Here is a 12,188-nt window from a genome sequence, read left to right on the forward strand (position 1 = left end):
TTTGAATCCGTCTCCAGCTTCTTGAGTAAGGATTCCATTGTTAGAATCCCAGCTTTGAATGAAGATGTGCTGGATGGTGAGCATCACTTAAGGTGAAGGATAAATTAGTTGAGGAAATTATCTGGCTCAAAAAAGTGTGGGATTTAGTGATTGATGTTGACAGTGTTGATATATAGTTATATCATTTACCCACCATTTTCCAAATAGGACTTTTACAAAGTTATGTAAATAAAACATTTTTGGTCATCAGCCATATTCCATGAACTTCAACCAAGCAGAGAGAATGAATTGCACAAAGGAATAAAATATGTCTTTTATTTTTAATAGGCCATAAGTTAGTCATTGAGTGAGAGAAGTTCTCCAACAGGCCACAATGGAAAGGTCATGCAAATCGATCCATAGATTACACAGCCAAGAAACCAACACCTGAAATTCTATACAATAGCGATGAAATCATACTTTGAAAATGGAGCTGAGTTTTGTCCCCTCGGTGCAATACTGAGGGAGTCCTGCATTGTGGGGAGGGGCCGTTCTTCAGGCAAGTACTTCAACTGAAGCTGGTGAGCTACAAGCAGAGGTTAAAAGAAGTGGATTTATGCTCATGAGATGATGTCCATAAAGTGGGTCTTGATCCAAGTCTTTAAAAGCCTGAAGGGAATCAGCATGATTGTGGAAGAAAGGCTCTTTGTGCTAAACTAGAAGAAAAGTTGGGACCACAAGCCGAATGCAACTTGAGTAACTACTCCCCAGTGAAGACTTGTTTACATGGAACACTCCAAAAACCCAGAGCTGTGAAACTCAACCGTAACATTCTAAAAAAAGAATGACTCAATTCTTGATTTAGAGTGGAGTGGTGTCGGCCAGACACCAAGGCAGAAGGGTGTCGAATAGAAAGTCTTGTACAATGATCTCACTGAAAGGTGTGTAAAGATTAATCAAATAAAATGATTGAAGGGATATGTAGAAGGACGGTGTGCTGGTGCAGCACAGGGTATTTGGCCATGTTGTTCTCAATGTTGTAAAGTTTGTGGGTTGTGCAGTTAATAAATACACAGACTTCTGAAGTAACAAACAAACAGGTCTTTACTATTCGAAGGTCAGGGCGAATCTGCCCCAGCAATCCTGCCACAACACTTATATACTGGTGTGGTCACTATCGGTATTACAGTATACAGAAGCCAAACAAATAGTGCCACACCGAAAGTAGTCCTCTTAAAGGTGAACGGTTACATTCAATAGTTCCCTTAAAGGTAGACGGGTACATACACTACAATCCTCCCTTTTTAGCTTATTACTTACTAAGTCCATAGTGAACATACATTCTAACATATATACAGGTTTATGTAAGACAGTTCATAGATTCAGTCTTTCCGGGGGTTTCCGGATTCTGTCCGGATAACGCCGCAGTGGTGTCGTCATTTCAGGCGGGCTAGGAGGTGCTTCTGGCAAGGTCGATCCAGCTTGAAAAGCCGTGTCAGGTTCAGCTGACTCCAGTATCACTAGATCGGAAGTAGGTGTTCTGGGTATCTCAGTCTCAACATTACCCGGATAAGGTGGTGAAGTCGGTGGCCCATTTGTGGCGGACACTATGATTTGGTCAACATGGCACCTTATTATATTGTCTCCAATGTCCACGGTGTACATCAACGGCCCCAGCCTTTTCCCAATAGTTCCAGGCTGCCATTTCTCAGTACGGTAGTCCCGGGCCAAAACTCGTTGACCGATCTGGAAAGATCTAGTGACCCTGTCGTTCATGCCCTGGAATTGCCGGTTCTCTACGTCTCTTCTGACGTTTGGTTTTAGTAAATCCAGCCGGCATCTTAGGCGTCTATTACAGAACATCATTGCGGGAGTTTGATTTGTGACCGCATGTGTCGCATTTCGGTATGCCAACAAAAAACTATCCACCTTATGTTGCAGACTTATGTTTTCATTACTCATGGCCTTTACGGCCTTCTTGAAGGTCTGGACAAACCTTTCAGCCAATCCATTGGAGGCGGGATGGTATGGGGCTGACGTGTAATGTTTAACCCCATTGCTCTTTAAGAATTTCTTGAATTCTTCGGACACAAATTGTGGTCCATTATCAGAACAGATCTGTTCCGGCAGGCCATTCCGAGCAAACATAGTCCTTAACACTGTGATGGTTTTTTCCGTCGTGGTGGTGGTCATCTTAATTACTTCCGGCCACTTGGAGTGGGCATCCACCGCTATTAGAAACATCGAGTCCATAAATGGACCAGCAAAGTCGATGTGTACTCTTTGCCAAGGCGATGAGGGCCACTCCCATGGATGCAGAGGAGCCTGGGGTGGCGCGTTCTGAACCCTCTGACATCCTAGGCAGTTCTTCGTGATCTCCTCTATGTCTCCATCAATGCCTGGCCACCACACAAACGCTCTTGCTAGATTCTTCATCTTTACCCCACCCAGGTGTCCTTCGTGCAGCTCCTTTAGCACCTTCTTTTGGAGTTTGGGTGGAATCACCACTCTAGATCCACACATCAGGGTTCCTCGACACACTGACAGTTGTTCTTTCCTCTGTGCAAATGCTTGCAGTGTTGGTTCGCTCTGTGCTGGCCATCCCTCCACCGTTACATCATAGACTCGTGAAAGAGTCGGGTCATTCCTTGTCTCATTCTCAATCATTGAGTTTGTTATCGGTAGACACTCCACTATGGATGAGTGGAACAACTCTACTGGGTCCACTATACTCGCTTCTTCTACCATCGGCAATGGCAAGCGTGACAACCCATCAGCATTTCCATGCTGTTTAGACCTTTTGTACTCAATTTCGTATTGGTGTGCCCCAAGTAACACGGACCACCTTTGTAACCTTTGTGCTGTCATGGTGGAAACGGCCTTATTTGGGTTGAATATGGACACCAACGGCTGGTGGTCTGTCAGCAATGTGAACTTTTTACATTGTAGGTAATGGTTGAATTTCTTCACGCCCCACACAAGACTGAGGGCCTCCCTATCTATTTGGGCGTAATTTCGCTCCGCGGGTGTCAATGATCGGGACGCGAAAGCCACTGGCCTTTCCGAGCCATTTGGTAGCCTGTGCGAGAGTACTGCCCCAATTCCGTACGGGGAAGCATCGCAAGCTAGACGAAGGGGTAATGCTGGGTTGAAATGAGCCAACACTTCTTCAGAGGTAATCAACTCCTTGCTTCTGCGAAAAGCCTTTTTGCATTCTTCACTCCACTTCCATGGTGTTTCTTTCCTCAACAGGTCATTCAGCGGATGCAGCACCGTGGATAAATTGGGCAGAAACTTGTGATAGTAATTAATCAACCCCAAGAATGATCTTAACTGTGATACGTTTCCTGGAGCGGGGGCCTTCACGACCGCTTCTATCTTTTCAGGTGACTTATGCAGTCCCTCTCGGTCAATGACATGACCGCAGTATGAGATCCGTTTTTGGAAGAACTCACACTTCTTGCGATTAACCCGAAGGCCATACTCCTTCAACCTGGTGAGTACCAGTTTCAAATTCGTGAGGTGTTCTTCCTCATCTTTTCCCGTGATTAAAATGTCATCTAAGTAGCACTGCGTGCTTGGAATTCCTTGTAACACCTGTTCCATGGCCCTCTGCCAAATTGCTGGTGCCGAAGCTACCCCAAAGACCAGTCTATTGTAGCGATACAAGCCTCTGTGAGTGTTGATGGTGAGGTACTGGCATGACTCTTCCTCGACCTCCATCTGTAGATATGCTTGAGCCAGATCTATTTTCGTGAAATGCTTCCCTCCAGCCAACGAAGCAAAGATATCTTCAATCCGCGGAAGCGGGTATTGTACCGTGTGAAGTACCGGATTCACAGTAATCTTGAAATCTCCGCAGATACGGACCTTCCCCGGTCCCCCTGGCTTATTACTTGGTGAGGACTTCATGACGGGAACAATGGGCGTGGCCCACTCACTCCAGTCCACTTTTGACAGAACCCCTGATCGTTCAAGTTCTTCCAGTTCTGCCTCCACAGCTGGTCGTATTGCATAAGGTACCGATCTGGCCTTAAAAAACTTTGGGCTTGCATTTTCTGCAATCTTAACCTTTGCTTTAATACCTCGCAGTGTTCCCAGTCCTTGCTGGAATACCTCCTTAGCTTCGTCCAATATTCTGGACAACCGTTCAGGTTTGACATCCTCTTTTTTGGAATCCACCGTCATGGTGTTTAGTGACTGCCAGTCCAACTTTATTTTTCGGATCCACTCCCGTCCCAGAATTGGTGGTCCTCCCTCAGGCAATACATACAGGTCCAACCGGTGATGATCTTTATCCTTGTATCTCACCTTGACTTCTATCTTTCCGATGGGGAATACTTTGTGCCCCGTGTATGTCTGTAGTACTAGTTCCGTATCCCGTAGTGGAATATGCTTGAAATTTTTTTTATAGTCATGCTTATTCATGACCGTCAACGCCGATCCGGTGTCCACTTCCATTTTTACTTGGACCTTTGCAACCTGTAGCGTTATCCAGATAGTTTGTCGGTCAGCTTCATTGCTCACGTTGTGGATTCTCAGACTGTCCAGTCCTTTGCATTTGGAGTGTGAGACCGACTTCTGTTCCCTCAGACTCTTCTTAGTCACCTCTTGTACCTTTCCGTACCATTTTTGTGGTGACTCCTTATTGTTGTACGTTGCTCCTGACCGGCATACCTTAGCTATGTGCCCGATCTTGCCACATTTCCTGCATTCTTGGTTTTTAACCCAGCATTGATTCTGGTCGTGTGTTGTCTTCCCACAACGGTAGCATTTTGTTGTGCTCGAAGTAATTTGGTCCACCCCTAGTGCCGCCGCCTTTAGCTGCATTTCCGCCATTCCTTTCGCTGCGGCTTCGTGCGATGCAGCTATGAGGACAGCCCTGTCCAGTGTGAGGTCATTTTCTTCCAGTAGTCGCTTCTGCGTTCCTTCTTTGGACAATCCGCATACGAACTTGTCACGCAGTGCCTCTGTCAGATTCCCTTCAAACTGGCAGTATTTCGCTAGCCTACGCAGTTCGACCAAGTATTCCGCATTGCTTTCGTCTTTCCTCTGCGTTCTTGCGTAGAATTTGAATCGTTCAGCCAGCATCAACGGTGTGGGGTTCAAGTGATCCTTCAGCACTGCTACAATATCATCGAAAGTCTGATCTGCCGGTTTAGCTGGTGAGAGAAGATGCTTCAACAACCCGAATGTTTTCGCACCCATCATGTTAAGTAAGGTTAAAGCTTTTTCCTCCTTAGCTATTTTGTTAGCCTTACAATGTATCTCAATACATTCTACGTACGTGGCCCAGTCTTCTATCTCCGAATTGAACTCGTTGATGTCCGCCCGCTTAGGCATCTTCCTTCCCTTGGGTACAACACAAATATTTCTTCAAGTATTCTTATTTATTTGTTTATTTCTAAGATGGCGGTTTTCCCGCGAAAATGGCGGTTTCCCGCTCTTTCCTTCTCGCCCCGCCCACTTCAATGGCGGTTTCCCGCTTCTGTCGTCTTCTCCGCCTAATGGCGGCTTCCCGCGTTTCTTCCCTGGTGGAAGGGGTACGCTTTCCCCACAGCGGACAGGTTCAGCCACTGGGCTGGCTTTCGCACAGCTCCCCTTACTCGGCTCTGTCTTTTCCTCCCGCCCGCACGCTCTACCGGCGCTGGGTACACCCCGTTAACGGAGGACAGTTCAGCCGCTGGACTGGCTCTCGCGCAGTCTCTCTCTCCGTACCCGGCTCTGTCGCTCTCTCTCCCGCACGTTCGGTTCTACCGGGCCTGGATACCCCGTTGGTGGAGAACAGTTCAGCCGCTGGACTGGCTCTCGCACAGTCTCTCTCCCCTTGCTCGGCTCTGTCTCTCTCTCCCACCCGCACGGTTCCTGTTCGCCTCCCAGCCCTCTCGCAGACTGGTGTTTCCCTCCCCGGCTGCAGCTGGGTTTCTCTTCCCGCGCCTACTCCCAGTCTCAGCGCTTCGTGGCTGCAGTTGCTGCCCGGCTTTTCCCGCCGATCGAGGTCCGACTGTCTCACGACGCCGTTGGACCCGACTTTCTGACCGGCTCCGTTCCCCCTCGACCGTGGTCGAGTGCACAGCCCTTATCCTCCGGATATTCTCTACACCTTCCCCTACTCACAGTCTCCGCGGCCGCCTTTTTTTTTTTTAGCTGATCGGCTCACTCCGCACCGTGGTAGAAGGGTAGTCAGTGCCTGTTGCAGATGGAAGCTTTTATTGCTAAAGTCGTCCTCCTTCCTCCTGCTGCAGCCTCGTGTTTTCTTTCAGCAGCACGACGAGGGCGGTTGCCTCTCTTCGACGCTCTTCGTTGCTTTGGTAGTCTTGCCGCAGGGTACGATCGGACTCGTCGCCACTGTAAAGTCTGTGGGTTGTGCAGTTAATAAATACACAGACTTCAGGAGTAACAAACAAACAGGTCTTTACTATTTGAAGGTCAGGGCGAATCTGCCCCAGCAATCCTGCCACAACACTTATATACTGGTGTGGTCACTATCGGTATTACAGTATACAGAAGCCAAACAAATAGTGCCACACCGAAAGTAGTCCTCTTAAAGGTGAACGGTTACATTCAATAGTTCCCTTAAAGGTAGACGGGTACATACACTACAAATGTGTTTATGGTGAAGAAATCGTCTATGAAGAAGAAGAACACAGACGTGCATGGGAGAACCTCCAGAGATTGAAGGAGCTGATCACTTCTTTAGTCTGGGTGCAGTACAGACCAACCAAAGTTTGTACATATTCAGCTATTGAATTTTATAGTACATTTAGTTACTAACAACAACAACAACTTGCATTTATATAACGCCTTTAACGTAGTAAAACATCCCAAGGTGCTTCACAGGAACGTTACCAAACAAAATTTGACACCAAGAGGAGATATCAGGACAGGCGACCAAAAGCTTGGTCAAAGAGTTAGGTTTTAAGGAGTGTCTTAAAGGAGAAGAGAGAGGCGGAGAGGTTTAGGGAGGGAATTCCAGAGCTTAGGGCCCAGGCAGCTGAAGGCACGGCCGCCAATGGTGGAGCAATTAAAATCGGGGGATGCTCAAGAGGGCAGAATTGGAGGAGCGCAGAGATCTCTGAGGGTTGTAGGGCTGGAGGAGGTTACAGAGATAGGGAGGGGTGAGTCCATGGAGGGATTTGAAAACAAGGATGAGAATTTTAAAATTGAGGCGTTGCCGGACCGGGAGCCAAAGTGGGTCAAAGTTTGTTAAACCCTGAAGTAAAAGTTGGGATTGTGTAGGGAGTATGAATTTTTGTTTTAATAAAGCGAACAAACAGGGAATGACACTGTGTGTCTGTGGCTATATTTCTCACTCCACTCAGCAGCTTGTTTACGCCGAGCCTCACAGGGTTAACGAGGGAACCCTAGAGGTGAGCTGGTGTTTTCTCACTTAATCGAGAAACCGTGAAGATCGGAGAATGAGGGACAACCTTAAAGAAAGACTTGCATCTATACAGCGCCTTTTATGACCAACGGACATCCCAAAGTGCTTTACAGCCAATGAAGTACTTTTTGAAGTGTAGTCACTGTTGTAATGTAGGAAACGCAGCAGCCAATTTGTGCACAGCAAGCTCCCACAAGCAGCAATGTGATAATGACCAGATAATCTGTTTTAATGATGTTGATTGAGGGATAATATTGGCCCCAGGACACTGGGGAGAACTCCCCTGCTCTTCTTCAAAATAGTGCCCTGGGATCTTTTACGTCCACCCGAGAGAGCAGACGGGGCCTCGGTTTAGTGTCTCATCTGAAAGACAGCACCTCCGACAGTGCAGCACTCCCTCAGCACTGCACTGGAGTGTCTGCCTGGATTATGTGCTCAAGTCCCTGGAGTGGGACTTGAACCTTATCCTCACACTGCGAGTTTGCTGTGCAGCTGAAAAGGCTCTTAATATGTTACCAGATAAAAAACCCACAATTTTATTTGATTGCAATTGTTTGTGGCTGTTTATTGCTGTTCAAAACATTAACATCTGCTGTGTTATTTTTTTTGGATATTTTCCCACCAAATTGACATTTTTCTCTTAATTCCTTGGCCCACTCCTCTCAAGCAGAATCCAATGGACACCTTATACCATGTGCAAAGGCGGCCTCATTACATAGTTGGCCCATAAGACACAAAAATCTCCACAGATTGCCATAAAAAAGTTACATTCAGTGGAAACGCCCCCTTCCCCCACACCAACAATCCATCCACTATTCACCAAAATCAGCGGTGATCTGATTGAATGGCGGAGTAGGCTCGAAGGCCCAAATGGTCGACTCCTGCTCCTATTTCTTATGTAAATACTTCCGTAAAGATCAGTCGTTAAAATCTAGTCTCCTTGAGTTAACACTTCGAAATCTGCAGGGACACCTGGGGGGAAAAATTTGGTTGCTTTGCACCTCCCGTTAGCGTCCAAAGAGGGCGCTAATGGGGCGCAAAGCAACTAGCGCCCGGGTGCGGCGCCGCCAACGCCTCCCACGAAATTCAGCGGGAAGTTAACGGCAGCGGTGACCGGTAGCGTCCCATGGTGCTGCGCCACTGGCGATGACATCATCGCCGTGCGCAGTGCCCCGCTCGCGATCTTCGGTAACGCCCCCTGACTTACAGGTGGATGCTATGTCCGACAGGATCAGGGGGGGCCTACCTGCAGCCGGGGCGGCGCTAATTAAAGGCGAGGTGCCAGGTGGCCATTTTTGTTGCTGGCCACCTGCCAGCACCTGCCTCCGCTTCTACCCCCGGCCTCCTGACCCGCCCCCCCCCCCGCCCGTGGAGTGCCGGCTGCGCTCCGTGAGCCCAGCACTTCTCTTGAGTGCCGGGCACTTTTGCCGGCACTCCGATCCCCGGTGGCCCAGCTGGGCCCCGGGTCGCGCTGCGCAAGGTCCCTCCCCTTTAAGAAGGGGAGGAAGGCCTGCAGTACCGCGGCGCGATGTCCCGCAGTGCATGGCGCCGTGGCACGTAGCGCCACAATATTCCTTTGCAGCGCCCCAAGAGGGAGGCGGGGCGCTTCCAGTAGCGCCCCGCTTCCCTCTTGGGGCGCTACTGATGAATTTCGGCCGTGAGGGCGCTAATTTTTCCAGGACGCTAAAAGTAGCAGCCCAGCAAAGTTAGCGACCCAAAGGATGCGCGACTCAATTTCTCCCCCCCGTAATTTACATGTTTGAATCAGACATAGCGACACGAATGACAAAGCCGATAAGTTGCCTCCTGACTCTTTCTACACAATAACAAAAGCAGCTGTCTGGAATCTACTCATGCCACACTCTCTCACCCTTCACTTCGGTCTGTGCACCATCCCCAGGCTAAGTATTAAAAGAAAAGGGAATGTGACTTTGTGGTGTTTCTGTCGCTTTCCGCAGAGCTTTTTCCTTCTATTGATGTGCACGAGAGCCCCAAGCATAAAGTGATGTGTTAGAAGTCCGATCGCAAACTGCGAGCAGTCGGTTTACTGAATTGAATTTAACATGACATGACTTTCAATTCTTTAGTCTAACCTGTTCACATCACAAACCATTGTAGTTCATTTCACAGGTTACAGTCGATGTCCTCAAACGTCCTTTTTCTCCCTCTTCCCGTCCCCCACTAAGGGAACTATAAACAACGTTTTGCAGATACAAAGTACACTGAAGAAAATACTCACCTTAAAGGTGTCCCACATTTCATAAAGCTATCGCCTCAGCCCCCCCCACTCACCCCCCATTGCATTGAAGGAAGCAAGGCTACTAACAACTCCAGGCTACTACCTCACATACACTGACGTAAGAAAACTACTAGGCACTTGGTCTAAGCGTTAAACAAAGCTTTAATCAACTGTTTTACAACATGGAGGTCTAGTTGTGTCCTTCACTAGTTCCTGTTAAGAATGTCCTGCGCAAGCTGGGCCCGTGCCCGAGTATTTATACTATCCCTGGACAGCGCCACCCGTAGGCCACTCAGTATCATTTCATAAGTCTTTCTTTCATGAATGACTGATTCATGTCAACCACCATATAATCATTTTTTCAGAGAGAAATACTGGAAACTCAAGGGTCTCTACATGAGATACGTAGCACACCTTTCAATTCATAGTCATAAGGAGCAGAGGGACAGCTACATTTTTTTTATTTAAAAGGAGGGCAAGAGAAGACCTGAAGACTTTTGTACTGTTGGGCCCAGGTCGTCCTCAGTTTGGGCTGGTCTCCGTTCTTTAAGACCCGCGTTGATTAGTTAATAATTTGGTCTGGGCGGCTGCAAGATATCAGTTTGAAATGAATCTGGGAAGCAACGAGTGTGGACGTTGATGGAGCCTCCTGTCGACTCGATGGATGAATCTAAGCCATGATGGCAACAGCTCGTGAAATGGTTAATAGACATTCAGCATAACAAGTGTGAAAATACAGCTTTCACGTGGCGGTGGCACATGACTTGAATCGTGTATTTTGGTTGGCTAATAGAACACCTGGACAACATGTACATCTACACACATACTTCCCATCAACTTTTTCTATAATATATTCTCATGTCCACATTCATTGGGGGGGGATTTTAACCCTACTCGCTCAGCGGAAACCTGGCGGGCGGGCGGTTAAAATTGCCCTGGGCTCTTACCTGTCCGAAAGCCGCCACGATCGCAACGCCTGCAGTTTTAACCCTGCTCTCCTGAGCAGACAACAAGGACGCACGCCCGGGGCTAACAGGGTCCTTCTTTACCTATGCATGTTGCGGCCTGATGACATCATTGAGACCCGACTGTAATTTTAACTCAGGCCTGAGCGGGAAATCCGCCTGGAGTTAAAATCGGGGCCCATGGCAACTGCCGATATAAATGTGTCACATTGTAATCACATCTTCCCTCAGTAGAGGTTTTTGGAGTGCTACCATTGGCATGGGAGGTGTAATTGGAGCAGGACAGGTTTACATAGCAAATTTCCATTACAAATGTGGATATATCAATTTTTTATGGAAATGCATTAACATAAGGACAGAATGAATAACTTTAAAATGAGGACACCCTTACACCTGTGTCCCCTTGGTCCAATTACTCCCTGCCCTCAAACCCCTGCCATTTCACCTGAAGACTACATTCTGTCTTCACTCCTCGTGTCCAATGTTGCAGGAGATTGACTGGTAATATATAATTATGGGCATCTTAGAGTGGCGTAATGGACCACAGCGCATGAACCTTTTCTTTTATTTATTCGTTCACAGGATGTGGGCATCGCTGGCAAGACTGGCATTTATTGCCCATCCCTAATTGCCCTTGAGAAGGTGGTGGTGAGCCGCCTTCTTGAACCGCTGCAGTCCGTGTGGTGAAGGTGCTCCCACAGTGCTGTTAGGGAGGGAGTTCCAGGATTTTGACCCAGCGACGATGAAGGAACGGCAAAATATTTCCAAGTCGGGGTGGTGTGTGACTTGGCGGGGAACTTGGAGGTGGTGGTGTTCCCATGCACCTGCTGCCCTTGTCCTTCTAGGTGGAAGAGGTCGCGGGTTTGGGAGGTGCTGCCGGGCATCTTGTAGATGCCTCTGTTTGCTAGCTACAAGGATCCTACAGGGAATGAGCTTTGGGGATGCGTTGCAGTTCCTGGTGGGCACTGATCCACAACAAAAAAAAACTGCCCATAATTTGTCTCAAACTGACACTAAACTGCTAAATATGCTAAAGGAGGAGAGAAAGATTATGAAATACCAGGAAGTTATTATACATCAAAAAAGGAGGTCATATGATTCCATAAACTGTGAGAACAAAGCTTTGAAGATTCCTTCCTGGCATCTGTTATTATTCACAATCTATCCCCATATAATTGTGCTTGAGGTTTTATTCAGTTTTTGCAGCTGTCTTGGCTAATGACCTGACAGTGCCAACACTTGCAAGGACCATGATTTGCAGAAGTGTTTTTAATGCTTGTGATTCACAACAGAAAAAATAAACATGTGGAAAGCTACATTTAAGTTTCCCAGCGCACTGTTTCTTGCTATGGGCAGCATTAAAGAAGAAGATTAAGGGTCTCTCGTTCTAAAAATAAAAAGTCCTGCTTCTATAAAACACCCTATAATCTCTCTTTGAAACAACGCTGAGCATTCCAGATACAATAACTGGCTTTCAGCTGTGGTGACTGTTATATTAGGAAACATGGCAGTCACACTCCCAAGATTCTATAAGCAACAATGACCGACTATTCTGATTTCTGGCACTGTTGGATGAGGGAGGAATGTTGGCCAGGACACGAGGACACCAGAACTTTGGCGA

This window comes from Somniosus microcephalus, chromosome 29 (genome assembly GCF_052327205.1).
Source record: "Somniosus microcephalus isolate GS21.2 chromosome 29, FLI_Smic_1.0, whole genome shotgun sequence".
NCBI lineage: Eukaryota > Metazoa > Chordata > Chondrichthyes > Squaliformes > Somniosidae > Somniosus > Somniosus microcephalus.